The following is a 26208-nucleotide window of genomic DNA, read 5'->3' on the forward strand; positions in this document are numbered from 1 at the left end:
CTAGGGAGAAATTAAGACAAGGTTTTATCCAGCATGTTATCTACACATTCTTAACTATGGTAGGAGCCTCCATTTTCCCCACTAGCATGGGAAGAGAAAAGATACTAAAAGTTCTTACTTCCACACACTTCTTTTTGTGTCTCTCCCTAATATAGTTGCTTCATTTCTTGAAATTCCTGCTATTTTATTAGTCCCATGTGAGGAAAATGGAGGTCAAAGCCAAGAGTCTCTCAAGATGAGGTAAAAGGAGGGAGTTGGACTCCATGTAGCCCAGTCCAGAGCTTGAGGACAGAAGACTGAGCTAACAATAGAGTGGGTCCCTTTGCCTGGAGGGTCCTTAATGCTAAAGACAGACTGTGAAGAGCTAGATGATTTTGCAGGTATATTCCACAAACTGTCCTCTTTTATACAAATGATTCCAGGGAGGGCTCCCCACTTAAATTTATGAGGCTGGTATAACCTAGGCACCAAAACTGGACAAGGACATTAAAAGAAAAAAGTGCTATAGGTCAATCCATCTTATGATCATTAATGCAAGAATTCTAAATAAAACAATGGTAACCTAAATCCAGCAGGCTATTAAATAATTACATCATGGCCATGTATGGCTTATCACAGGACTACAGATTAGATTAACATTAGAAAATCTACAAATATAATTCACAACATATTACAGGAGAAAAGCTATATGATTATCAAAATATTCAGAAAAACACAAAAGTAAAATTCAATACCTTTCTGGATAACAAAACAAATACCCTAAACAAGTTAAGGATGGAAGGAACCCCTTTAACTTGATCAATGGAATCAACATAAATCATACACAATGGTGAAGAATTAATAACATTCCCTTAAAAGAACCAAAACAAGTCAGGAACAAGAAACAATGCCTACTCTCACTGCTTTTATCTAAAATTGTATCAGCAATCCTAGCCAGCACAATAAGGCACGAAAAAGAAATAATCGATATAAGCATTGGAAATGAAGAAATAAAATTGTCATTATTTGTAGACTAAAGAATTATTTACATAAAAAAAAGTTCAAGAGAGCTTACAACTTATTAGAGAAAAGAAATATTGGTAGAAAAATAGACCAAATGAACAGATTAGGGAAATTTACAACAGACCAACATATCCATGTGCACTTCATATATGAGAGAGGTGCTAATATAAACCAGAAAAAAAGAATGAACTATTCAAAAAATGTTCTGGGCTGACTGACTACACATTCGTAAAAACATCTTTGCCTCATGCCAGATTCAAAAATAAATTCCAGATGTATTTAAAATCTAAAGATTTTTTTAACTTAACATTTATGGAAGAAAAAATAGAGAATAGTTTTAGAACCTCAGGATAGAGAATCACTTCTAAACCAAGACAAAAGATGACAAGGAAAGAAGGAATGATACATTTTTTGCTACATTAAAATTAAAAACCTTTGTATGACACCATAAACAGAGTGAAATCTATAAGCCCAATACTGGAAAAGACAGCACAAATACCTGCAAAGGAGATTTTCCTGTAGGTCCTATTGGCCAGAAATGGGACAGATGACCAATCATTGCTTATCTGTAGGAGCTTAGGGAAGACCTGCCGTCATTTCTTGGGACATTGCCACCTCACACCTCAACCAAATCAGGACACTTTTAATAAGAAAGAAAGGAGGGAAATGTTGGTTGGGTAAGCAAACTATTACGTCTGCTAAAGACAGCTCACAGGCAGCTGACAGAAGAGTAAACCAGAATGATTAATAAACCAATGAAAAGTTCTGGGCTTCACTAGCAATCAGAGGAATACAATTTAATGGTTGGGGGAGGAAGAGAGAGACAGAATATCATAAAACCATCAGATTGAAAAAATTCTAAAACATGTAATAACACCACAATATTGGGGTTTGAAGAGGCCCATCTCCACTTAGATGCCTTGTAAGCCTCTCAGTATTCAAACCCAAACTGCTTCCTACAAACCCTTCTTTCCCCCAGCCAATGGCACCACCAACAACTTAAGGGGAAGACTTGAGTCATCCTTAACTACTATCACAGCTTCATGGCTCATATCCAGTCACCCTGACATACTTGTAGGTCCTTCTTTTCTGTTTCCACAGTGCTAAAACCCATTTCCACTACGTGGTGGATGTCCTCATCACTTCCTGTATGAAAATCCTCTACACCCTCTTAACCCATCTTTTTGCTTCCTATCTTGCTGTCTTCCAACCACTATTCAGCAGGTAGTGGAGCTGTCTCTCCATGCTTAAATGCTCCCAATAGCCATTGTTATAAAGATCAAGATGAAATGCCAGATGGGACGTCCCTTAAAGATCTTTCTATACCTCTTCCAGCCCCATCTACAGGCCTCTCTAGGAGTCCACACCTTCCTATTGGGTTCAATTTTCTTTTCCCCAAGTACATTCATTAAGAGTTATTTTAGTGAGGATCTCTGAACAGTAAATTCATCTAGCATTTGTATTAAATTGTTTTTATTTGCTTTCATCTTTGAATGATTATTTATTCCATGTTCATTGTTATTATCCCTCAGCACTTTGAGGGCCAAGGAAGGCCACTAATGATGGCACCCAGGACACAGACCAATGATGCAGAGTCAAAAAGAAAAGAAATGACTTGACTTCCTTCTAATTTCTGTCTGACCAGCCTTACTTACAAAACAGAGTGTACTTCCCAAAGAGAACTTCTCCATACTCTAATCAACAACTTTGCTTTGCTTATCTCTGACAACACAAGGCTCTTCCCCAAAAAACCCAAAAAAACAAAAAACAAAAAAAGAAAACAGCAAGGGGGACACCGTCCTGACGATCTTTGTAAGGTAAGAAAAGTTCAGAAATACTCTTGCACCTTTCCATACTTTAGAGGCTGTGATGCCTAGCTTTCTATGATTATAAAAAAGAAATTTATAAGTTAAAAAAATGTTAAACTTTCTATTTTAATTCTAGATGTAAGAGCCAGACATGAGATTCAATGCTCAGGACACTGAGGCTAACTTATTTCTGTAAAATAAATCATTTCCTTTCAGCTAGTAAGCTGAAAGGAAATGTATGTTATTCATTAGATTACCAGTACCCCCATATCAGCACTACTGGGTAATTCTTTTTCATCTCTAAAACACCAATATTTGTGCCTAATTTAATTGATTTATGCCAAAGATGCAGGTGAAAATTGTTTTGAGTTTTATTACATTACTAAACTATTAGCTTAGTGTTTCAGAGAGGAAGAAAAAATGTTTTGAAAAAATAAAAAGAGATCCAGGTGCCCACTGGCCAAAAGAAAACACACCAAGGAGTGGCATGCACATACAGGCTTCTGGGTACAAGTTTAAATCAAATTTTCTTAGGAGAGGCAGACATTGCTTATATTTTACAAAGGATATATTTGACCTAAACATGCATAAAACATAGGTGATCATATTCTAAACAACCTAAAAATATTAACTCATTTCCCCCTTATTTGGCATTTCCTTTGGCACTTTTGTACGCAATCTGAAATCCACTGCAAAGCACTTGACATACATACATACAGTCTCATATGTGCCCTCTTGAAATGCGAATATATATAAGCCATGTCTCAATGTAAGCTGACAACAAATTCTTTTCAGGCAAAGACCATGATTTTTGTCGTTATTCTTTCCTAATTATTAAAAATATCTCAAAATACCCACTCTGGTGCTGTGTTTAGATTCATATGATAGATTTGCTTTCCCCAAATGCTGTACTTCTTTTACCACCAGGACTTTGCATGTGGTTTATCTGGAACATTCATCTCATCCTTCAAGAAATAGACATTAAAAATATGGTTAAAAGATATTATGAGAAACTTTATGACAGTAAACATGACAATTTATATGAAATGAACACATTCCTTGACAATCATGTCTTACCAAAGCTGACACAAAAAGAAAGAGAAAATATGAATAGCTCTATATTTATCTAAGAAATTGAATCTGTAAATAAAAATATTTCCACAAAGAAAATTCTAGGTCCAGATGGCTGCACCTGTGATCTCTTTTAACTATGTAAGGAAGAAATGACATCCATCATACACAAAACCTTTCAGAGAACAGAAAAAGTCCAGCTTAATCATGATATCAAAATCTTCAAGGGCATTACAAAATAAAGAAATGATACATCAAATTCACTTATCAGGTACAAAATCCTGAACAAACTATTTGCAAACTAAATTTAGTAATGTATAGAAATGGAAAATACATTATGGTAAATTTGGGTTTATCCTAGGAAGGCAAAGTTGGATTAATATTAGAAAATTCATATAATTAACTGCATTAACAGATTAAACATGAAATCATCATATGGTCCTTCCAATAGATGCAGAAAAAATGATTAGATAAACTTCAATGCTCATTTATGTGAAAAAAAACCACAAACCTTTAACAAACTAGGAATACGAAGGGACTTTCATAACCTGTAAAGAAAATTCGTAGCAAATATACTTTATGATGAAAGTTAAAAACTCTCCTTGGGAGTCAGGAACAAGAATCAAATGCATGTTATAATTTCTATCAAAATTTTAGTGGAAATTCTAGCAAGTACAAGGAAATATAAGCTAAATGCATAGACTGTTATGAAAGAAAAAAACTTTCATAATTCACAAATGATATGTTATTATGATTTTAGCATCTATGTTCGTGAGTACATTTGCATTGTCATTTTTCATCCTCATTCCTGTGAGGTTTGCTCAAGCTTATGCTAGTTTCATAAACTTTTTCAATACTCTGGTATACATTTTGTATGTATTAGCTGTGTCTCTTGTTTTCTGATGCTTTGACATTAGGAGGTCTTGCTGCTCCTAGAGGGACTGCCCCACCCCACAGGGTTAGCTAATTCCCAAAGATAGTAAACAACTCATCCCTGAGGGTGCCTTCCAAACGTAAACCAATCCAGAGCCCACACACCTAACTCCTTCTTTATCAGGCTTTCACATATCAGGACACTATCCACCTGCCCCAATCGCTCCAGGGTCACATTCCAAACACCTAAGGACAGCTCCTATGCCCCAGAGCCTCCTGAAATTATTCAAAGTAATCAATCTTAAACCTGTTTACCCTGCCTCACCCATTCTTTTGTCCATTGTGGCAAGAAGTCGGGCCATGTTCCTTCTGCTTGCATCCTCGAGTATAACAACCTGTCTTTACAATGGTAATATTCTCCTAATCAGTTGACCTTGCCGGAACTAAGCAATAATAAAACCTCTTATTTTAAAATATATAAAATTAGAGTTATTCATGAGAACCGGCCCTCGTCCACCTCCCCTTGCATTACTGGTCCCTCTCTTTTCAGGTTTCAGTGGCACTGGACTTCTTCCTTTTCCTCTACAAGCCTTAGGGTTTTTGCTCCCATGATTCCCCCCACCCAGAATTCTCCTTCCCCAGAACCCTGCTGGTTCCCTTATCACCATCTCAGGCAAGCCTTCCCTGGCCATGTGGTCTAAAGTAAACCCCTCTCCTGCTGCCCCCTTTCTTTATTATCAATACATTACTATATTTATTTTATTTTATTTTATTTTATTTTATTTTATTTTATCTTGTTATTCCATTGTCCTTATTGCAACCTGAAATTTTCTTTGTCTCTTCTTGGTTTACTTTCCTAAGTCTGTTTCCTCGAAAGCCAGAAATCCATCTGATTTTCACTGCTTTAGCCTAGGAGAGTACTTGACACACAATAGGGGCTCATCATCATTGTTTGAATGAAGAATTAATAAATGGACACAAGAATAGGCCACAAGCCATGGCAGGTATTTGAGAAAATAGTTTGGGAAAATAGTGAGGAGACCCTATCCCTTAGAGCCAAGGTCATTTAGGGGATGGTGGGGAAGCGAGTCCGTAGGGAGCCCTGAGCACCCAGTGTTGGAGCATAAACACCATCTACACTCTGTACTGCCCCGGCTCTTGATACTCAGTATCCCTCTGTACTGCCCCAGCTCTTGAATTGAGACTCAGTATCTGGCTGAAGGCTTACAATGAATTCGCCTCTTGTGTCACCTAGACTATAGGCTTCAAATAATCGACAGGGAATATTGTAATCAGTGACTAGTTTTAATTCTAGAGAGACCCAAACATGCAATTCTATTCTTCCTTAAAATAAGAGAAGACATCTTAGAAAATGAGACGTTTAAAACACAGATCGCTAAGCATCAATTTGGGCATTATCTGAATTCTGACATCATAAGTGAAAACAGTTTTAACTCCACTTAAAAAGATGTCAGATTCAGGTAGTTTTACAACAGGAAATGGGAAAAGGTTAAGGCCTTAACATGATTCAGGTGTCATTTGATATATATACATAGGAAATAAGGTCAGTTGAAATAATTTTTTTCATCAAGAAATTTACAGCTCAGAATAAAATGATGTTTCAATCCATTTTAACCAGCGTTCCGACTCATTCATGTTTCTTAACATTACTCCTCTGCATTGACCACTTCAAAGCTACAAACAATGGAAAGTTCAAAGAAGACCTCTGTGCTTATTTCACTAACATTTTAATTCCGGTAAAGTTTAAACTACTGAATGCAGCTATTTTCATGACAAAAAAAAAAAAGGAGTCTGCCATTAAAATGTGGGTGACTGGAAGAAAATGGAGAAATTCATTAGCATCAAAGTTTCTTGGTTCATAAAACAAACCGGTTCAAGGGAGGAAGCCAGAAAAGTGTGAATAAACCTCAACGGTTTTGCTGTTTGTTTATAAATATCTATGCACATATTCAAGACCCAACTCAAATATCACTTCCAGGTGACTACTTACCTTTTCCTCTCCTGTTTTCCAGTGTATAAATATTCTTATGCATATTTCCTTAGATAATAGATATCTCCTCTACTCAACTTTTGGCTTCATAAAAACAGAAGTCCTTGTTTTGTCGATTTTGAAACCCCAGGCCCTGGCATAGTGTCATACTTTCAAGAAAGGTTTATTGACAAAGTAAGAGTATTTTAATCAAGGGCCTCCTATATATGTACTAGGTGCTGGTCATTGTTGCTCTAATAGTAATTTTTTTAAAAAAACCCTGATCTGCCCCTGTCCTCAAGAACCTTATGTTCTGATTGTGGAATTTAAAGAGGCAGAGGGTTTGTTTACTAGTTACCACTCTGTCTTCACCCAACCAGTTCGTGAGGAGTTTAATAGCAACCTGCCTGTATTTTTTTCACAAAGGATTTATACTCCAAATATAGTCATCATCATAAAAAATCAGGGAGTTGTGTCACACCATCTTAACACTATCCTTAATGGTCTCTTCAAAATTAAGGAAAAAGATCTATAAGATTCCAAATTGTTTATTAAAGAAAAGTCCTGACTGATGACATGTTTCAGACCACGACTGCCATAGTTTTTAAAGAAAGGAAAATTTTAAATGTAACATGTGGAAGTCACTATATTAATTTAGCTATAAAATATATCTAGTAAAGAGCTGCTTCTAGGTATAATTTATACGGTTAATACGTCCAATAAATCAAAAGCACTCACCGTGGGGTGTTTCTAGTGAAATTGTCCCACTCTCCATTAATTTTACTGACTGGTATTTCATTCGAAGATTAAGCAGTTGGTTTTTCCAAGTAGTAACACAAATTCTCTTTTCTCTTAATGGAAGATGGTGAGAAAGGGTGTTTTCCACATTTCTGGCCTATGAGGAGAGACAAAGAAGTTTTATTGTACTGGATTGGAAAGACAATGCCCCGTTGGGATAGGTTGGGTTTCTTTGTTGGTTTTTTTGTTTTTTTTAGTCACCTATACACATAGTGTAGAGGTTGAGAATTTTTTTATTCAAGGGAATTATAAAATTTATTTTTTTAATGGGGAAAATCTGTTATACTAAAAATATCAAAGCTATGTCGTCCCAATGTGTGAAATAATTGTGATTTGAAGTATTAGGGTCCATTATTCCCATAGAAACCTGCACACCTGTCACAGGTTGGGTTTTGGTTTTTGGTTTGGATAATACGGACCCTATAATTGTCCATCGCACTCTGTCACCCAAAATGTCCCACAATAAAAGTGTGTGGTAACTCAATCTTCCTCATGGGAATTAGCCAACTCTGATGTTATGAGCAGGCCTCAGTCTAATTTTTTAAAGAGCTACTTGCCGTATATTTCCCACCAGACAGTCTTAAAATTTATTGTGAGCTTATACACCACATGAAAATTCAGGGTAGTATTGGTAGATCTTTCTTAATTCCAATAATCATCAAGCACCTTTTAAACACTGTTGACTAAATTATTAATCTCCTATTTTTTTTCAACATCTTTATTGGAGTATAATTGCTTTACAATGGTGTGTCAGTTTCTGCTTTATAACAAAGTGAATCAGTTATACATATACATATGTCCCCATATCTCCTCCCTCTTGCATCTCCCTCCCACCCTCCCTATCCCACCCCTCCAGGTGGTCACAAAGCACCAGCTGATCTCCCTGTGCTATGCAGCTGCTTCCCACTAGCTACCTATTTTACATTTGGTAGTGTATCTCCTATTTTTAACATGGGCTTTTCTAAATTGTTTTCCCAAATCCTGGGAAAAGCATTCCAAAATGATATCTTGTGGAAAGAGCACAAATGTACAGCATACACACAAAATAAGTATTTGTAGTCCTTTCAATTTATTCAAAATATACTCTTCTCTCCCAGTTAAAGGAGAAAATGATTACATATTCAGTTATCTTGAAATAATTAAAAGGTCATCAATTTCCTGTCACGGAAGTGATATGGTTTAATTACATTGTATAAATGTATTGACCAGGCCATGGGGGAGAGTATCCCCATGAGAGGTTATTATCCTAACAACAATCTGACCTCCACTGAGTGGGATATAAGTGTGTACTTAGAGATTTGTGTATATGTGTGGATTTTAAAATAACTGTAGATTTGGGATTAGCAGATACAAACTACCATATATAAAATAGTTAAATATAAGGTCCTACTGTATAGCACAGAGAACTATATTGAACATCTTGTAATAACCTATAATGAATAAGAATATGAAATATGAAAAAAATATGAAAAAGAATATAACTATATGTATGACTGAATCACTTTACTGTACACCTGAAACTGGCACAATATTGTAAATCAACTCCTTCAGTTTTAAAAAAAAGAATCAAATAAATATACCAGGATTTTATCTGAAACAACAATAGAAAGTAAAAAATAAAATGGAGTTTAGGGCAATTGTATTGAGATTAATTAAGGTTTGGTTTACTACCCAGAGTCCACAAGTCAAATATCATCCAGACTGACAATTCAGGGTGAAAAGTAAGGACTCAAGAGTTCAAAATATAGGGAAGTCAGTTGAAAATAACAAAGGATTATAGTAAAAAAATAATGACTATAGAGTCTCTGAATGGTAAAGCTGGTTGGAACCAGAGAGTTTAAGATTTGTTCATATTTTTCTATGAGAAAATAAAATACTTATTCATATAAATACGGAATTCCCTTATATTAATTTATACAAACTTTCCTTTTGCAAGGACTTTCATCCCATCAGACTAACTATTGAAATTGGGCAAAGAAAATGGCAATTAGGGGCTTCCCTAGTGGCGCAGTGGTTGAGAGTCGGCCTGCCGATGCAGGGGACACGAGTTCGTGCCCCGGTCCGGGAAGATCCCACATGCCATGCAGCGGCTGGGCCCGTGAGCCATGGCCGCTGAGCCTGTGTGTCCGGAGCCTGTGCTCTGCAACGGGAGAGGCCACAATGGTGAGAGGCCCGCGTACCGCAAAAAAAAAAAAAAAAAAAAAAAAGGCAATTAAATAGAACATCCCTCAAGGTAATCATATTTGCAGTTTCCCCTAATCTACCCTAAAATAGTTAAAAGGAACAAGTCTCTAAGCTGAAGGGTTCATTCTGATATCACCCAGTCACGAGTCTACATGAGCTAGGGAAAACCTACATAGTAAGTCGTGTGGAAAAACTCTGTTGACTAGCTAGAATATCAAAATGTAGTATTTCTACCCAAAAGTTTTGTTACAACAAGTGGTAGCATACAATAGTTTCCAATACAGAGAATTTCTTCAAAGTGAGGTCAATTAGAGTCTTAACACACTGTTATTAACACATGGATTAATAATTCACAAAACAGATTTTTCTCCTCTCTTCACCTCACATCACTCCATGCTTGAGGCTTAACAGATTGTTTGGATACCTCTACAAAGGCCGTTTCTGCTTCATTCATTTGAGCCTGTGCACTGGTTGTCTGTTTCCTGGATGCCACTCCCCACCTCTCTCCCATCCCCAACGGGTAAACAGACTCAACTTGAAGATCAAAGTTCCTAGTAAAGCCCCCAGAGCTGGAGCTGGGCATTTCTTCCACTATTTACCATATTTACCTCTAGCCATGCCTCAATTATGCAAAGCGCACAGTAAATGGAAACAACACTGCATCAGGAGTAAGCTCCCTGTTTTGTCACTTACCACCTCTGTGATCCTGAGGAAGCTTCCCAATCACCCAAGCCTTGGACTCCTTATGTGTAAAATTGGGATAATGACACATAACTAAAAAGTCTTACAACAACTAAAAGAGAATTTGTGAAAAGCCCAGCACAGCGCATGGCACACAGGGGCACTCAGCAAACGGTACACCTTCCACAAATCCCATCTCCCTTCCACAAATCCCTTCTCCAGGGTTCCTTCCAATAACCCTGCAGCCCACCAGAGTGGGGACCCCGGGGACGATGCACCCTATGTTAAGTCAGCACCCTGCTTGCTGCCCCCTGAAGCCCTATGTATACATGAAGTTTCCTCTGGGTTACAGGCTTCTCCTCCTCTGTCTCCCCAGCTGATCCCAGCTTCCAACACAGATTGTGATTCACATCATCTGGGGTGAGGTCTGCATTTGAATAGTTTTTATTTTTTTTTAAACTTTAAAAACTTTTATTTTATATTGGAGTATAGTTGATTACAATGTTGTATTAGTTTCAGGTGTACAGCAAAGTGATTCAGCTATACATATACATATATCGATTCTTTTCCTATATAGGTTATTAAAGTACATTGAGTAGAGTTCCCTGTGCTATACAGTAGGTCCTTGTTGATTATTTTATATATAGTAGTGTGTATCTGCTAATCCCAAGTTCTTAATTTATCACTCCCCCCAACCTTTCCCCTTTGGTAAACATGTTTGTTTTCTATGTCTGTGAGTCTGTTTCTGTTTTGTTTTTTTTGGGGGGGGGGGGCTGGGATATTAATTTTCTTTTTTTAATTTCTATTTTATATTGGAGTATAGTTCATTTGCAATGTTGTGTTAGTTTCAGGTGTACAGCAAAGTGATTCAGTTATATATATACATATATCTATTATTTTTCAGTTTCTTTTCCCATATATGTTATTACAGAGTATTGAGTAGAGTTCCCTGTGCTATACAGTAGGCCCTTGTTGATTATCTATTTTATATATAGTAGTGTGCGTATGTTAATCCCAACCCCTTAAAGCTTAAAGAAGTTTCCTCTGTGTTACAGCTTTCTCCTCCTTATCTGTCTCCCCAACGGATTCCAGTTTCTGACACAAAGGTGTGATTCACATCATCTGGGGTGAGGTCTGCAGCTGAGTATTTTTTATACTCCTAGGAGTTATTCTAATGTGCAACCAGGATTGAAACCCAACACATCCTTCCGTGATCCCTCCAGCTAACGGAGTCCCTCTCCAAATGTACTGTAATTGTTTGTTTCCTAGATGGCAACACCCTTCAAGGTCAGCACTGTGTTTCACTCAACTTCAAATCACTAAAAACTTAACACAATGTCGAGCATTTTGCAGACCCTCAAAATCTTAATAAATAAAAGGGTAAAATGTTGGATAAATGGCCCACCTTGCTAGTCCTCTTTTCTTTTCTGGAGAATGTGTATAATATTTCTCCTACTCACAAAGACACTGAAAAATTAAATCAAGTTTTTTTAAAAAAGCATATGTTTGGGTGGGATGAATTGGGAGCTTGGGATTGGCATATATACACTACTATGTATAAAATAGATAAACTAATGAGAACCTACTGTATAGCACAGGGAACTCTACTCGGTGCTCTGTGGTGACCCAAATGGGAAGGAAATCCAAAAAAGAGGGGATATATGCACACATACAGCTGATTCACTTTGCTGTACAGCAAAAACTGACACAACAGTGTAAAGCAAGTATACTCCAATAAAAAAAATAAAAAGCCTATGTTTAAATAAATATGTACTGTATAAAGCAATACCATTGCCGAACTCCAATAATATATGTTCATATTCACTTTATACAATAAGAAAGCTGAAAGTAGGAATGTTTGTGAAAACATATCAATTTAGTCATTCAAACGTCTCTCTTGAACTCATTTCTTTTTAATTTGTGGCTTTCATCAGTAACCCTGGAAATAACTTCTTTAAAGTAGAATTCATGGCCGCAGTGACTTTGAACTCAGCTCACAGAGACTGATAGATGCTGAGCTAAACAGCATCTCACTTGAAACAAGACTGACATGTGAAGCTATGGCCCCAGAAGAAGAAGGATCACGTGTGCAGTCAGTGCCGCTCCTGGCCCCGGAGCTGGATCAAATTCGAAAAAGCAGAACACAACCAGAATCCACTCTCTAAGCATCGTTCCTCAGGTAAGGCTTGGACACCTCCAGCTCTGATCCCCCCACAGGGGACAATTCGTCCACTTGAACAGTGCCCTGGGTGAGTCTATTACTGCCTTTAGGATGTGGGGAATAGCAGTATTCACTTGCAACTGGGTTCTTGACAAATCACCACAAACTTAGAGGCTCAAAAACTGATAGCAAAAACAGTCCACAGATTTATTCTCTAACAGTTCTGGAGGTCAGACATCCAGAATGAGTCTTAAGGGACTCAAATCAAGGTGTCAGCAGGGCCAGTTCCTTCTGGAGTCTCCAGGGGATAAGCTGTCCCTTGTCTCTTCCAGCTGCTGGTGGCTCCTGACAGCATCACTCCAATCTCTGCCTCTGTGGTCTCATCACATCCTCCTCCACAGTGGTCAAGTCCCCTTCTGCCTCCCCCTTAGGTTTACATTTGGGGCCACCTGGATAATTCAGGATAATCTCTGAATCTCCAGGTCCTTAACTTAATCACATCTACAAAGTCCTTCTTGCCATGGAGGACGACATTCACAGGTTCTGGAGATTAGGACGTGTACATCTTTAGGGGCCATTATTCAGCCCGTACAGACATATAACTAGATGAAAGTAAGATCTGTCCACAAATAATTAGAATACAAGGCAGCACATAAAGATGCTGTAAGAGAAGGACAGGTGAAGACATACAGAAGTAAGAGAGGAAATAATTCCTTCCCACTAAGAAGGGTCAGGAAAGGCCCTGTGGGCTGTAGGATTTGACCTGGTCTTGAGAGATGGGAAGACTTTGGAAAAAGTAAAACTCAAAATATGTCAGTAAAAAAGTCAATAATCGATACTCATTCTTCCTGTGATGTGCACATATACATACACGCACACAGTAAAATAAACCAAAACAGTTTTTTGAAAAAGAATGACCGGGAGTATTCTGGACCTGTCAGCCAATGGTATAAATTGATACCAATGGTATCAATTGTGACCAAGGGTATAAATCGATAGTATATAAAATATTGAAATTCTGGAAATCTACAGAACACAATAGTCAAGGAACTGGCTATCTTACTGCATATATATTTAACATGTATGGTAAAAGAAATATTTTAAATAAATGAGAAAGGGGTAAGTTATTTCATAAATAAATCCCCCTGGAACAATTGATTATTTGATGAAAAAAATCTATTTAGATTCTCACCTAAAATCATTCACCAAACAATATAAATTCCAAGGGAACTTTAAAATTAAATATAAAATATCAATATGTAAGAAATCAAGAAGAAAAAACTTTTTTAATTTACCATCATTGGAGGAGGTACAATTTACTAAAAGTAAGATGAAAACATTATTATATGTTGCTAAGTTTAAATTTTAAGCTTCTCTTCAATCAAAATAAATAAATAGAACAAAATTAAAAGGCAAACATCATATTTGGGGAAAAACAGTCACAGGAAATACTATCTAGACAAAGTATTAATATCATTATATATATAAAAAGCTTAATCAAATTGAATTTTAAAATACTGAAGCTCCAATGGATAAACTGACAGAGGATGTGAATAGGCAATTTCCAAAAAGGAAATATAACTAATCAACAAATGTGTGGAAAATGTTTTCCTTCACTAGTAATCAAGGAATGGGGCATTAAAACAACAATGAAGTAACCTTTGACCCCTATCAAATTAGCAAAGATTTTTTTAAAAATAATAATTTCCACTGCTGATAAGGGGACTGTGAAAAAGGTACTCTCGAATATTGCTGATATTTTGGTATAATCCTTTTGGAAAGCAATTTGGCAAAGAGCCTTGCAATGTTTATACTCTAACTCAGTAAGTCCACTTTTGAGAATGGAGCCTAAGAAAATAATTCTGAATATTCAGAAGCACTATTTATAAAAGGAAAAGAAAAAAAATCAGAAGTAATCTAAATACCAGATACAAACACAGTTTTTACATAAATTGTGTATATTCACTTCATTAATTATAATGTAACTTTTAAAAATTATATTTTTAAAGAATATGCAATCTATGGAAAATATAAGCATTACAACGTTAAATGAAAAAAGAGTAGGATAGAAATAGTATATACATGATCTTTCCGTTTAGAATGAAAACAAATAGAATAAAGATTAGATATAAATACAAAAAAATATTCACAGTGTCTGTCTTTGGATAGTGAAACCATGGCTGAAATAGATAGATAATAGATAGATGGATAGATATTTGTTTGTTTTAATTATAAGATATCCTTTTGTTGTCATTGTCAAACTCTTACAGTTTGTCACATAAAGCTTCATTAAAAACTAATTTTTAAATGCCCCCAATTAAACTCTTTTCCTACTGAAAATTTTCAGGAAATAAATTTTTTCCATTTTTTTAAAATAAAAACTGGCTTTTGTTTTTAATTTTTTTTGTTGTCAGTATGTAAATAACACAAGAATTACAAATTTAGAATACCCAGACCTCTTTCCTTCTAAGACAATAGTTATCTGGTACAGCATTTTATTTTATTTTATATTATTGGTTTTTTTTTTACCGGTACACGGTTCTCTCACTGTTGTGGCCTCTCCCGTTGCGGAGCACAGGCTCCGGACGCACAGGCTCAGCGGCCATGGCTCACAGGCCCAGCCGCTTCGCGGCATGTGGGATCTTCCCGGACCGGGGCACGAACCCGCGTCCCCTGCATCGGCAGGCAGACTCTCAACCACTGCGCCACCAGGGAAGCCCTGGTAAAGCATTTTAAATCTCCATGGATCACCCCATAACCCTCATAAAGTGTTTCTACTTGCTCATAACTTCTCCCATAAGCTCTGAAATTCAAATAAGTGATACAGTTTTTTAAAAATTCTAATTTAGGTTTTGATATATATCTGCCTAGAGATAAAAGCTAAGTTGATTTCATGTTTTTAAAAAGACCCCCCAATATTATATGTTCTTCTAATCTCATTAGCAATTAGTTTTTAAACTGTTTGCTCATTGAACGTAACATTTGCAGATAATTTTAAGAAATGATTTTTCAAATTGCTCTAATAAATTCATCAAATGACTCCCCACTGTTGGATTTGGCAAAAATGGAGTTTGAGGTTGAGGGAAAGAAGGGATGCAGGTCCAAGAGCCCAGACAATCTGGGAGCCAGAAAACAGTGGCTCCCTGGTCACATCCAGAACCCAGGAGCCACTTGGCACTGGGAACGAAATGCACCCTTCTGTCTTGGACACCAGACCTGGGATGCCGCCGAGAACGGGGCTTGCCTTGGGGGACTTTTAGGAGCCTTCCTGCACCAGTCCTGCACCTTCTCTTGCTGGAGCTCTCCCCTCTGCTGGGGAGTAGCCAGCCATGCAGAGCAGCTTCCAGGCCCTCTTGGGAGCCCTGCTCCCATGGACCAGGCAAGGAGCCCTGGTCAAACATGACGTTGCCTTTAGGACACAAGGAAGACTTGAATATCTCCCTGAACTTCTCTTGCCTGGTTTGTAGCCGTGTTGGATCAGGCCAGAAACTGTGACCTCCTGATACACAGTGTCTAGACAGTATGACATCCAAACCACATCAGCAGACCTCATCTCATCATAAAAAATGTCAACATTCTGGAATTGCACCATCCAGAATTGTAGCCACTAGCCACATAAAGCCATTTAACGTTAACTTTAAATTTATTAAAATTAAATAAAACTTAAAATACAGTTCCTCTTTTGCACAAGCCATAGTTCAAGTTCAGCCAGAGGTGTCTGGTGGCTGCCACCTCGGACAACACAGGTCTAGACCATTCCCACCATCACAGAAAGGCCCACGGGGCAGCACTGTTCCAGAACATACTGGTTCTAGCAGGGAGTCAACGGGCCCACTTCCCCCATTTCTAAGACAGTAAAACTTAGAGGATCTGACTCGAAAAAACAATAAAAAAACAGGGAAGAAGCTCAAATGTTGTTACCATTTAATTAATTAATTAAAATTTGCCTTCAGCCCCATCCATATAAAATAAACTCCTGGGCTTCCCTGGTGGCGCAGTGGTTGAGAGTCCGCCTGCCGATGCAGGGGACACGGGTTCGTGCCCCGGTCCGGGAGGATCCCACATGCCGCGGAGGGGCTGGGCCCGTGAGCCATGGCCGCTGAGCCTGCGCGTCCGGAGCCTGTGCTCCGCAACGGGAGAGGCCCACGTACCGCAAAAATAAAAAATAAAAAAATAAATAAACTCCTGACTGTGGCCAGCGGTTACATGCAGACTTTGTCATTTTGCTTACTGACTACACATTTTCATTGATCAATTCTAAATTGGATTATTGTTAGTTTTAAAAGCGCCTGAGCAGCAGAAAGTGGCCACGTGGCAGGCAAAGGGGAGATTGATAGCAGAATAAACAGGGAAAGTGACAAGATTCGAGGCTGAATTGATCACTGTCAGCGGGTCCGTGGTCAGCTGTCTGCCCTTTAGTGCCCAAAGTAAACATCAGAATAATGTTTAGACAAACACATTTGATTTTTGAGGTAATGGGTATGTCAACTAAATGACAAACCTTAGAAAGGTCAAAGGGATAGCCATTTTTCAGACTCTTTCAACCATTAATCGTTGATTTTGGTAACAGAGCTCTGGTAGGCAGAGCGGGGAGAGAACGTCGGCTTGTGTGCGCCGTGTGATGCTCCAGACAGACCTCCCCAGGATTCACCTGGTCGTCAAAATAAAATGCTGTTGTAAGCGAAGAGTTCCTCCTTTAAAAATGGCACTCAGCATCTCAGTCGTCTAAAGACAATCCAAAAGGCAACAATCTTATTAATCCTTTGAAGGGACTCAGTCCATTAGTACCCACTAAAATCATATTTCTGTGGCCTGTTATCTACAATAAAACAAAGCACAGCAAATCCTTTCCTAATCATCCGTTAGCCTCTGAGAAATTTATAACATTGTTCCAAACACAGGAAATCACTGGTGAATCACAAGTACCCGAAATTATAGTTTGGTACAATTCACCACTTGCTGGGTCATTTTTAATGTGATTTTTTTCCCCTTGAAATATCATACGTTAACGATGACTCACAAGGCCAATCAGCACTGATGGTGACTATTGCGAGCGTCCCAAATTCACCTGGTTTATCTAAGCACACAAAGCATTTTTTTTCTTTTGCCTAGAGGGATGTGACCGATGAGACTGGATGGGAATGGAATGTAGGTAGAGATGTTCCTGCCTCCAGAAGGAGCTGAGCATGACTCTGCTTCTCACAGAAGAATGTCATGGTGTTCTTGTGTGCTGACAGTTGCTGCACGCAAATCATAATTTATCGATCTGTTGAAATCATGTCATTTGCCAAAATGTTAGGACTCTCTAAACTCATCAAGCACATCAATGTACATAGGAAGTCAGAGAAATGTGAAGTGTGTATTTGAGTCCTACCTGTAAACACACGTGCCACGGCATGGAGTGCACATCCCTCAGATAAAATAGTGTCACGAGTAGGAAGCATAAACCATATAGAGGTCTATAGTTTTGCTGTGTAAAACTCCAGCAAACTCACTGTGCAGCTTGGGTACTTAGGAAATAAGTCTTTGAATATATCTGCAGTGTGGGAGTGTCTTAGTCAGCTTCAGTGCCATAACAAAATACCTAGAGTGAGTGGCTTGAACAATAAAACTTTATTTTCTCACAGCTCTCGAGTCTAGAAGTCCAAGATCAAGGAGCCAGCATGGTCAGTTTCTGGTGGGAGCTCTCTTCCTGGATTGTAGACAGCTGCCTTCCTGCTATGTCCTCACAGGGCAGGGAGAGAGAGGGGGAGAGAAGGAGAAAGGGAGAAAGCAAGTTCTTTAGAGTCTCTTTTAATAAGGTCACTAATCCTACCATAAAGGCCCCGTCCTCATGACCTCATCTAAACCTAATGACCTCCCAAAGGCCCCACCTCTGAATACCATCACGTTGGAGGTTAGGGCTTCAACATATGAATGTGGGGGGCACACAATCAGTCCATAGCAGGAGGCATGAGGTTATCAGCTATGGAGGTGGATGTTACTGATGTTCACCAATTTCTAGTTCTTGTCTATTTCTAGTGACGTCTTCATTACACTTCTCCATACCCTTGGAATTAAGTTTGGCCATGTCATTAGTCATGGCTAATGAAATATGAGGCTTCATATATGTCACTTCCAGGCTAAAACATGTCACTGCTGTTGCTCAGCTCTCCTGTCATCTCTTACACTATCAAGGTAAGTCCTGAGCCCCTTGTGATGGTGTCATAGGTGGTATTCTAGTTACCATGCTGCAGAAGAGCTGAGCAGCTTAAAAAAAGCATTGACTTACATTCATGGATGCTGTGGGTCAAGAATTTGAACAGGGTAAAAAGAGGATGACTTGTCAATGCTCCATTATATCTGAGGCTGGGAAGTCAATGGCTAATGTCTAGAATCATCTGAAGGCTTGTTCATTCACATATCTGGTGCTGGGGAAGATGATTCAAAGGTTAAGACTGCCACCTTGAGTGCCCACTGTAGACTCTCTAAGTGGTGGGGACTTGCTCACAAACGGCAACATCAAGGCAGTCAGATTTCATACATGGTGGCCCAGGGCTCCAGCAAAGAAGGGAGAAACCAAATGGTCTTTTGAAGCCAGCTTGGAAGGCACACATATTACATCAGGTATACGCTATTAGCTGAAGTATCAATAAGCTGGCCCAGGTTCAAGGAGAGGGGACACAGATACCATCTCTCCATCAGAGGAGTGTCAAAGAACGTGTGTGCATGGCTGGAGTCGGTGGGGAGGGGACTTTTTAAGACCACTACTGAGGGTGTGGAATGCCTGTTTGGAGCAGAGCTCCACTGCCCTTCCACAAAGCCATGTGGAATAATAATAAACTCTTACTGTGTTAAGCCACTGAGGTTTTGGTGGCATCTGTCCATGCCCAACCCAAATAGAATATCTCCTTAAGTCCTCAAAGAGTTAATGAGCTTCCTCCATAAATATCAAATTAACCAAAACAGGAAAGGCTTCTACTTTAGAGGAGTATAGCTCCAGTACTAAATTCATGCTTCAAAAGCAATCAGGTTGGAGTGTATAACTGAGTTACTTTGTTGTACAACAGAGATTGGCACAGAACTGTAAATCAATTGTACTTCAATAAAAAAAATTTTATAAAAAAAAAAGAAGCAATCGGGTTACACGACTTTAAACCAACATCCCCCAAACTGTGTTTGGAGGAACACAATATATATGTCCAATTATTTTAGCAAGAAAGCAGAGGTTCCCAATAAAGACACAATAGCATGCACCTGCCCCAGGTATCTGCCCCCAACTGCCTGCTAAGTGGCCGTGTCAAACATCGCAGATCATCCTCAACACTAACCATCAAACAATCTTCTCCTGAGTCCCCAAAACTACTTTCTCTAAGATTCATTCTAGTATAGCTCCTCTCCAAACCCACATTATGTTTGTATCTTTGCGTATTTAAATTCCTGTCTTTGGTCTACTTTGGTACAGAGGAGAGAGTATGGGTTTGAATTCTACTATTTGACCAGTTATTTCCAATAAGTATGTCAAAGTATAATTCTATGTCTAAACTTGAACTAAAAGCTGGATTGGGGGGGTGGAGAGTGAGGGATCTACTGAAGACTTGTTAGTGAAGGCTAAGATCTGAAGTAGCATTTCGTCTCCTGGGGAGGCAAGATGGGCACACAAAACCATATTAGTCATCTGATCGTGTATGATAAGGACATTATCAGAGTCATGAGAAAGGAGATGAGAATTGGTTAAAGTAGAAGGAGACAGCTTTACAGAGGGAACTGGATTCAGCTTGTCTTTGCAAGGAAGACAGATTGGACTGTAAGGGGAGGAGAAAGAATGCACAGAATGTGTAGAGGCAAGAATGCTCAGGGGAGGATCTAGTGCAAGGAAGAAACCAGACAGCTGGACTATGGACAGTGTCCTCATAAAGCATCAAGTCATCAAAGTTATTGATAGTTCCAACGTCATGTGATCCACTGGAGAACCTGACTCAGCCCACTTCCCAAGGGCTTCAGACCAGATGGAAAACTAGGTTCCTCTTATTTTATTCTATGACCTGGAGCAGATTGAAAAAAGCACGGAAAGTCAAGAGCCTGAGAGGAGGTGGGCTGTGAAACAGAAGGTCCTGGGCACAAATCCAACTCTGCTTCTCAATCGCAGATGAGGACTTAACTCATCCACACCTCAGCTTCCCCTTTTGCCACATGAGTATGAAATTCTCATTAACATGACTTCTCTGTGGATTAGTTTGACACTGTGTGTAAAGTTCCCAGCACTGTTACGGTTACATGGTAGATGCTCAAAAGAAGGTGCGTCTCATCATCACCATCATCATGGTAGATACTCAAAAGAAGGTGTGTGTTATCATCACCATCCTCATCATTATCATCACCATCACCTCATTAACAAAATGAAAGATCCCAAGGATAAATTCCAAGCTATGCTTTGGAAAGAAATAGACTAGAAAGATAGAGATTTGTAGAGAACACAGGGCTCATGAGTCCTGAGTCAGCAATAGAATGTGCTTCAACTAAAAAGTTAACTGAAGAATATTTTCTATCCGCGGTTTGTTGAACCTGCAGGTGCGGAACCCACAGGTATGGAGGCCGTGTCAAACATCGTAGTAATGAAACTGTAGTAATGAAACAAGGAAGGAGCAGCATTATAAAATCCCAATGCCAGTTAGTGTTGACTTCTCAGGAGGAGCGGGGAGGACGGATGTCAATGAACATTATTGGCAGTATTCTAGTTCTTGTGCAGACGATTGATGCCTGTAATGTATCATTAATAAATGAATAAGTAAAATGGGAGAGGGCCATGCACGAATGGATTATGATAGCTCAAGTATCGAGTAAAATCAAATACTGCCCAGTGCTGTACCTGGTCATGTGAATGATGAGAAAATGTCCTCACGTCTTCCATCCTCTGAACACTGAAGCAACATAATTATACTCATTAAAGAAAAAAAAGTTAATTTAAGAATATCATTTTAGGGCTTCCCTGGTGGCTCAGTGGTTGAGAGTCCGCCTGCCGATGCAGGGGACACGGGTTCGTGCCCCGGTCCGGGAAAATCCCACATGCAGCAGAGCAGCTGCGCCCGTGAGCCATGGCCGCTGAGCCTGCGCATCCGGAGCCTGTTGCTCCACAACAGGAGAGGCCACAACAGTGAGGGGCCCACGTACAGGAAAAAAAATAAATAAATAAAATAAAAAGAATATCATTTTAAAAAAAGGAAGTACTAATGTCTGCTGCAACATGCAACGTGGATGAACATTGGAAACACTATGCTAAGTCAAAGAAACCAGATGCAAAAGCCATATTGTAAACTAGAGATGATCATACTAAGTAAGTCATAAAGAGAAAGACAAATAGCATATGACATGATTTATATGTGGAATCTAAAATATGACACAAATGAACTTACCTATGAAACAGAAACAGACTCACAGACATAGAGAACAGACTTGTAGTTGCCAAGGGGGAGGGGTGTGGAGGGAGGGATGGAGTGGGAGTTTGGGGTTGGTAGATGCAAACTATCAGTGTTATATATAGAATGGATAAACAAGTCCCTACTGTGTAGCACAGGGAACTATATTCAATATCCTGTGATAAACCGTAACAGAAAAGAATGGGAAAAAGAATGTATATATGTGTATAACTGAGTGACCTTGCTATATGGTAGAATTTAGCACAACATTGTAAATCAACTATACTTCAATAAAAGAAAATTAGAAAAAGACCGTATTGTATGAGTCCATTGATATGAAATGTCCAGAACAGACAAATCTATAAAGACAGAGAACAGATTAGGGTTTTCCAGGGGTTCTGGAGAAGAGGCAATGGGAGTAATTGCTTAAGGGGTTCGAGGTTTCCATTCGGGGTGATGAAAAGTTCTGGAACGAGACAGTAATGATGGTTGCAAAACATCATGAATGTACCTAATGCCACTGAATTGTACACTTTACAGTGGTTAAAATGGTAAATTTTAAATTATGTGTATTTTAACACAACAAAAAAGTGGCATCCAAATATATTAGCAGAAAAGTACCATTAAAAGTCAGGGAACTAGTGGGAAGCAGCCGCATAGCACAGGGAGATCAGCTTGGTGCTTTGTGACCACCTGGAGGGGTGGGATAGGGAGGGTGGGAGGGAGACACAAGAGGGAGGAGATATGGGGATATATGTATACGTATAGTTGACTCACTTTGTTATAAAGCAGAAACTAACACACCATTGTAAAGCAATTATACTCCAATAAAGATGTTAAAAAAAAAAAAGAAAAAAGCAGGGAACTAACTCTCTCCTAACACTCAGAATTTAAGATCCTAGTGAGATGACAGTACAGTATGGATGCATGACGTTAAAAATGACTGATAGAGAAACTGAAGAGCAATAAAAATAACAAAAAGCATAGAAAAGAGTGTACCAAAAAGCGGTCAGAGATGGAATGACTAAAACAGATAGAGGAGACAGCAATAACGTGTAGAAATAGGAGAGGTTATCTGAGATTATCTGACTGTCCATGTGCGCTCTATTAAAATAACAAGATTGCCCTTGCATAATTCCCCACTCTAATTCATTTCAGCAAAAGTCCCACCCCAGAACCACTGGGGCACTGAATGCCAACTATAACTAAACTGTGTACAGTGAAACAATACTGTATTGTAATCATTTTTCATATTTTCCCAAATGTCAACGCACAGAGAAACTCGAATCTTGGTGTAATATTTTCCCCACGAATAGGGAAAGCTGATACTTTCACCATTTGGAAGATAGGGAGAGAAGGACGCTTTCTGGAGAAGGAGCTAAAAGATGTTAAACTGAGTAGAAGGCGGACCATTGTGCACAAGTCTCCCCTCACTACAGCTGGTCATCTGCTGGAACCAGCGAGCAGAGTGGCACTTGCAGTCTGAGAGGGAAGTGGCTGAATTAGGGAAGCCCTTTATTTGGAGGAAAGCTTTGTTAGCAAGGACAGCTAAGGGGCTGCGGTCAGAATGCCCAGCTGAGGCTACCCCAGGAGTTCTGTAAGAGAAAGGCCTGAGCTCGTGCTGTCAGGCTCAGCTCTGAGTCAGCAAACAAATATACAGTTTTTGAGTTAAAGTTTCATGTAGTGCTGTCATAATTAATCTTGCTTCGATGTTTATAAGGTCATCATTTTGGAATCTGTGGACTAACAGACAGTAATAACTCCACGGATCAGGCTGCCTGAATCCAATTACAAATATCTCATCTATAGTGGCAGCAACTTGGAGTGAGGTGAAACTTGGAAGAAAGGCTGGAAGGGTTCCATCAGGACCGCTAGCCTGAAAAAATGCTGATAAACATGAAACTTATCAACAATTCTGACATTTCTTTCCCAGATAGAAACATTTTATGCTACGAGCTTTTTGAGGACTCTTTTTTGGAGAAGCCTTACTGCACACCATGGGTTCAGAATGCAAATCACCACCTACAGTGGAAGAAAGAGATAAATTTAAAAAGCAGATTTTCAGAGAAAGACCCAAAGGAAGAGAAACAAATGGACAACTGGGGTGGGGGAGGTGAGATAAAGGGACAGAGTGAGATGAGGAGGGACAGAAATGAAAATAAGAAAGATCCCAAGAAGGAGACTCACTTCTTTTCAAATTTCCTGGTGTCCTGATGGAGTAATGGGAGATTCCAACATAGATGGAGGATCTAAGTAAAGGATCAGGGGACATCAGCTGGCTTTCTATTTGTTCCCAGACCCGAGGGTTGTCCACCTCTCAGCTGACACCTCTCTCACCCACGGGTGGCCCCTGATCTGCTCCAGCTAAGTTTGTTTCCTTGTTGACCAGCACGCCAACACATCACAAGAAGTTGGCATGGAAAATGACTTAAAACATGCATCATGCTCATAGGAAGAGAGTCAGTCTTCTTATCTGCCCCTGCAAAATATGAATTGCACAAAAGGACACTCTGTCATCGTGAAAGAACGGTGGGCAGCCATGCTGCTGACCCATATACCTAGGGCTTGGAGAACAAGGAGGCCAGTCAAGGCTCTATCTCCCCTGACACCAGGGTGCAGGGTCATACTCCCACCTACTCACTTAGTGAATGCCAAAAGTTCTGCAATCCTTTCTAGACTTTAGAACCATGAGGATGACAGTGTCCCATCTCAAGAAGAAAGGAAGTGCCTTTTTTGGGGATTAGGTTTGGTTTGTTGTTTGTTTTGCTCTGTTTCCACTGGCTCTCAGGTCAGCTACCCACTCTTCAGAACGGAACCAGACTTCCTCTGCACCATGAACAGGACCCTGGCTTTTTCCCAGGCCTCCTGCAGAACTTCTAGCACCTTCCTCACACAGACTGCAGGTAGGAGATTAGAAGCACAGAGCTCTGGAATTGTAAGGATGGAAAAGAGGATGTAAATAAAGGTCCACCTTTCAATCTCCTGGGCCTCCAGTTCAAATTTAAGTGCTCAAAACAGTGACTCTCTCCTAGAGAAAGGGAGCTGCTGCACCCACAGTGCAACAGGCTGTTTCCTGGCTGGTGCAGCCCATCTCTGGGCTGAAGCCAGAGTGCCCACTGCATGAGCTGTGAGCACACATGGTCCAGCAGAAACCCCTTCGTTTTCCACGTCTGTCCCTTTAAAATGTCAGTAAGGTCCACTTTCTCCCTGCACTGCATCTGTTTCCCTGGCATCCCACGTTTCTGTTACAGAGAGCTAAATCCTCGATTTATTGCTTTTTCTTTTTCAAAGTAAGACAATGTAGATTCAAGACATTTAGCAAAGGTCTCCAGCTAAGCCCCAAATTTAAAGATGAGGAAGGATTTGGAATTCCCTATACTATTCTCCTGTGACCAGGTTGTATGCTGTTTGTTTCCGGGGCATGTTGTGATACGAGGCTCTTTGACTACACATTAAGATGTCTTAATTGGTCTCAGTGATTTCCAGCTTGCAAGACATCACCTAGAGCTAGACTGGTGCAAATTTCTTAAATTTTTAATTAGCATTTTAAAAATAAACCTTAGAGTTAGATCAGTCCATATTCAAATGCTTTGGGCATCAGTCCCAGCTACTCACCAGCTGGTGACTTGAGACCAGTTACCTAACTTCCCCATGCCTCAGTTTCCCGCATCTACAAAACTCTGATGAGAATTCCTGCCCTACCTAATTGGCAATACTAAAATGGGAAAATGCTATGAATTATAAAGCATTCAAAGGTGCTGTCTTATGACTGAGAATACCAACTTGTTCATAATAATTACTGGGGGACTTGCAGGTTATGCTCAAGTCATTGGAGAGTAAGACACAAGTAACTTCCTACTAAACTACTGAACTACAGGGCTTCTTCTAGAACCCATCCATGTGAGTGCTAGTAGCTACCTTTCCATCTATGGTATGGAACACCTGTTCTTACAGAATGATCATCTGAGTGCAGCTGTTTCCAAATCTAAAAATAAGTCAAGGTATAAGCAATCTTTTCATTTTTAAATTATATGGTAAAGTCAACTTTTTCCCCTTTGGTGTACAGGTCTACGAATTTTCATACGTACAGACTGGCCTAACCACCACCCCAATCAGCGTACTGTCCAGCTCCATCACCTAAAACATTCCCTTAATGGACACATTCTTTCTCCCTCTCCCCACCTCACAGCACCTGCAAGCATGGATCTGTTCTCCAGGTCTATTCTGACCTTTTTGGAAAACGTC

At 39.3% G+C, this 26208-nt stretch overlaps 1 long non-coding RNA gene across 2 annotated transcripts in view; it reads right to left on the reverse strand.

Moving 5' to 3' along the window:
- LOC109547761 (uncharacterized) overlaps nucleotides 1–21159 on the reverse strand; it is a 34173-nt gene extending 13014 nt beyond the window's left edge. Inside the window, exons 1-4 of one of the 2 annotated variants that reach the window (XR_012331601.1) lie at nucleotides 18194–21159; nucleotides 17070–17293; nucleotides 7483–7639; nucleotides 3669–3775 (exon numbers count right to left, since the gene is read on the reverse strand). This is a non-coding gene — a long non-coding RNA (uncharacterized lncRNA). Of the gene's footprint in view, nucleotides 1–346; nucleotides 3776–7482; nucleotides 7640–17069; nucleotides 17294–18193 lie in introns of those variants that run through there. The other variant, XR_002173715.3, reaches the window with a different exon arrangement.
- Between the last annotated feature and the right edge of the window lie 5049 nt (nucleotides 21160–26208).

Source organism: Tursiops truncatus, chromosome 4 (genome assembly GCF_011762595.2).
Source record: "Tursiops truncatus isolate mTurTru1 chromosome 4, mTurTru1.mat.Y, whole genome shotgun sequence".
In the NCBI taxonomy this organism is placed as follows: domain Eukaryota; kingdom Metazoa; phylum Chordata; class Mammalia; order Artiodactyla; family Delphinidae; genus Tursiops; species Tursiops truncatus.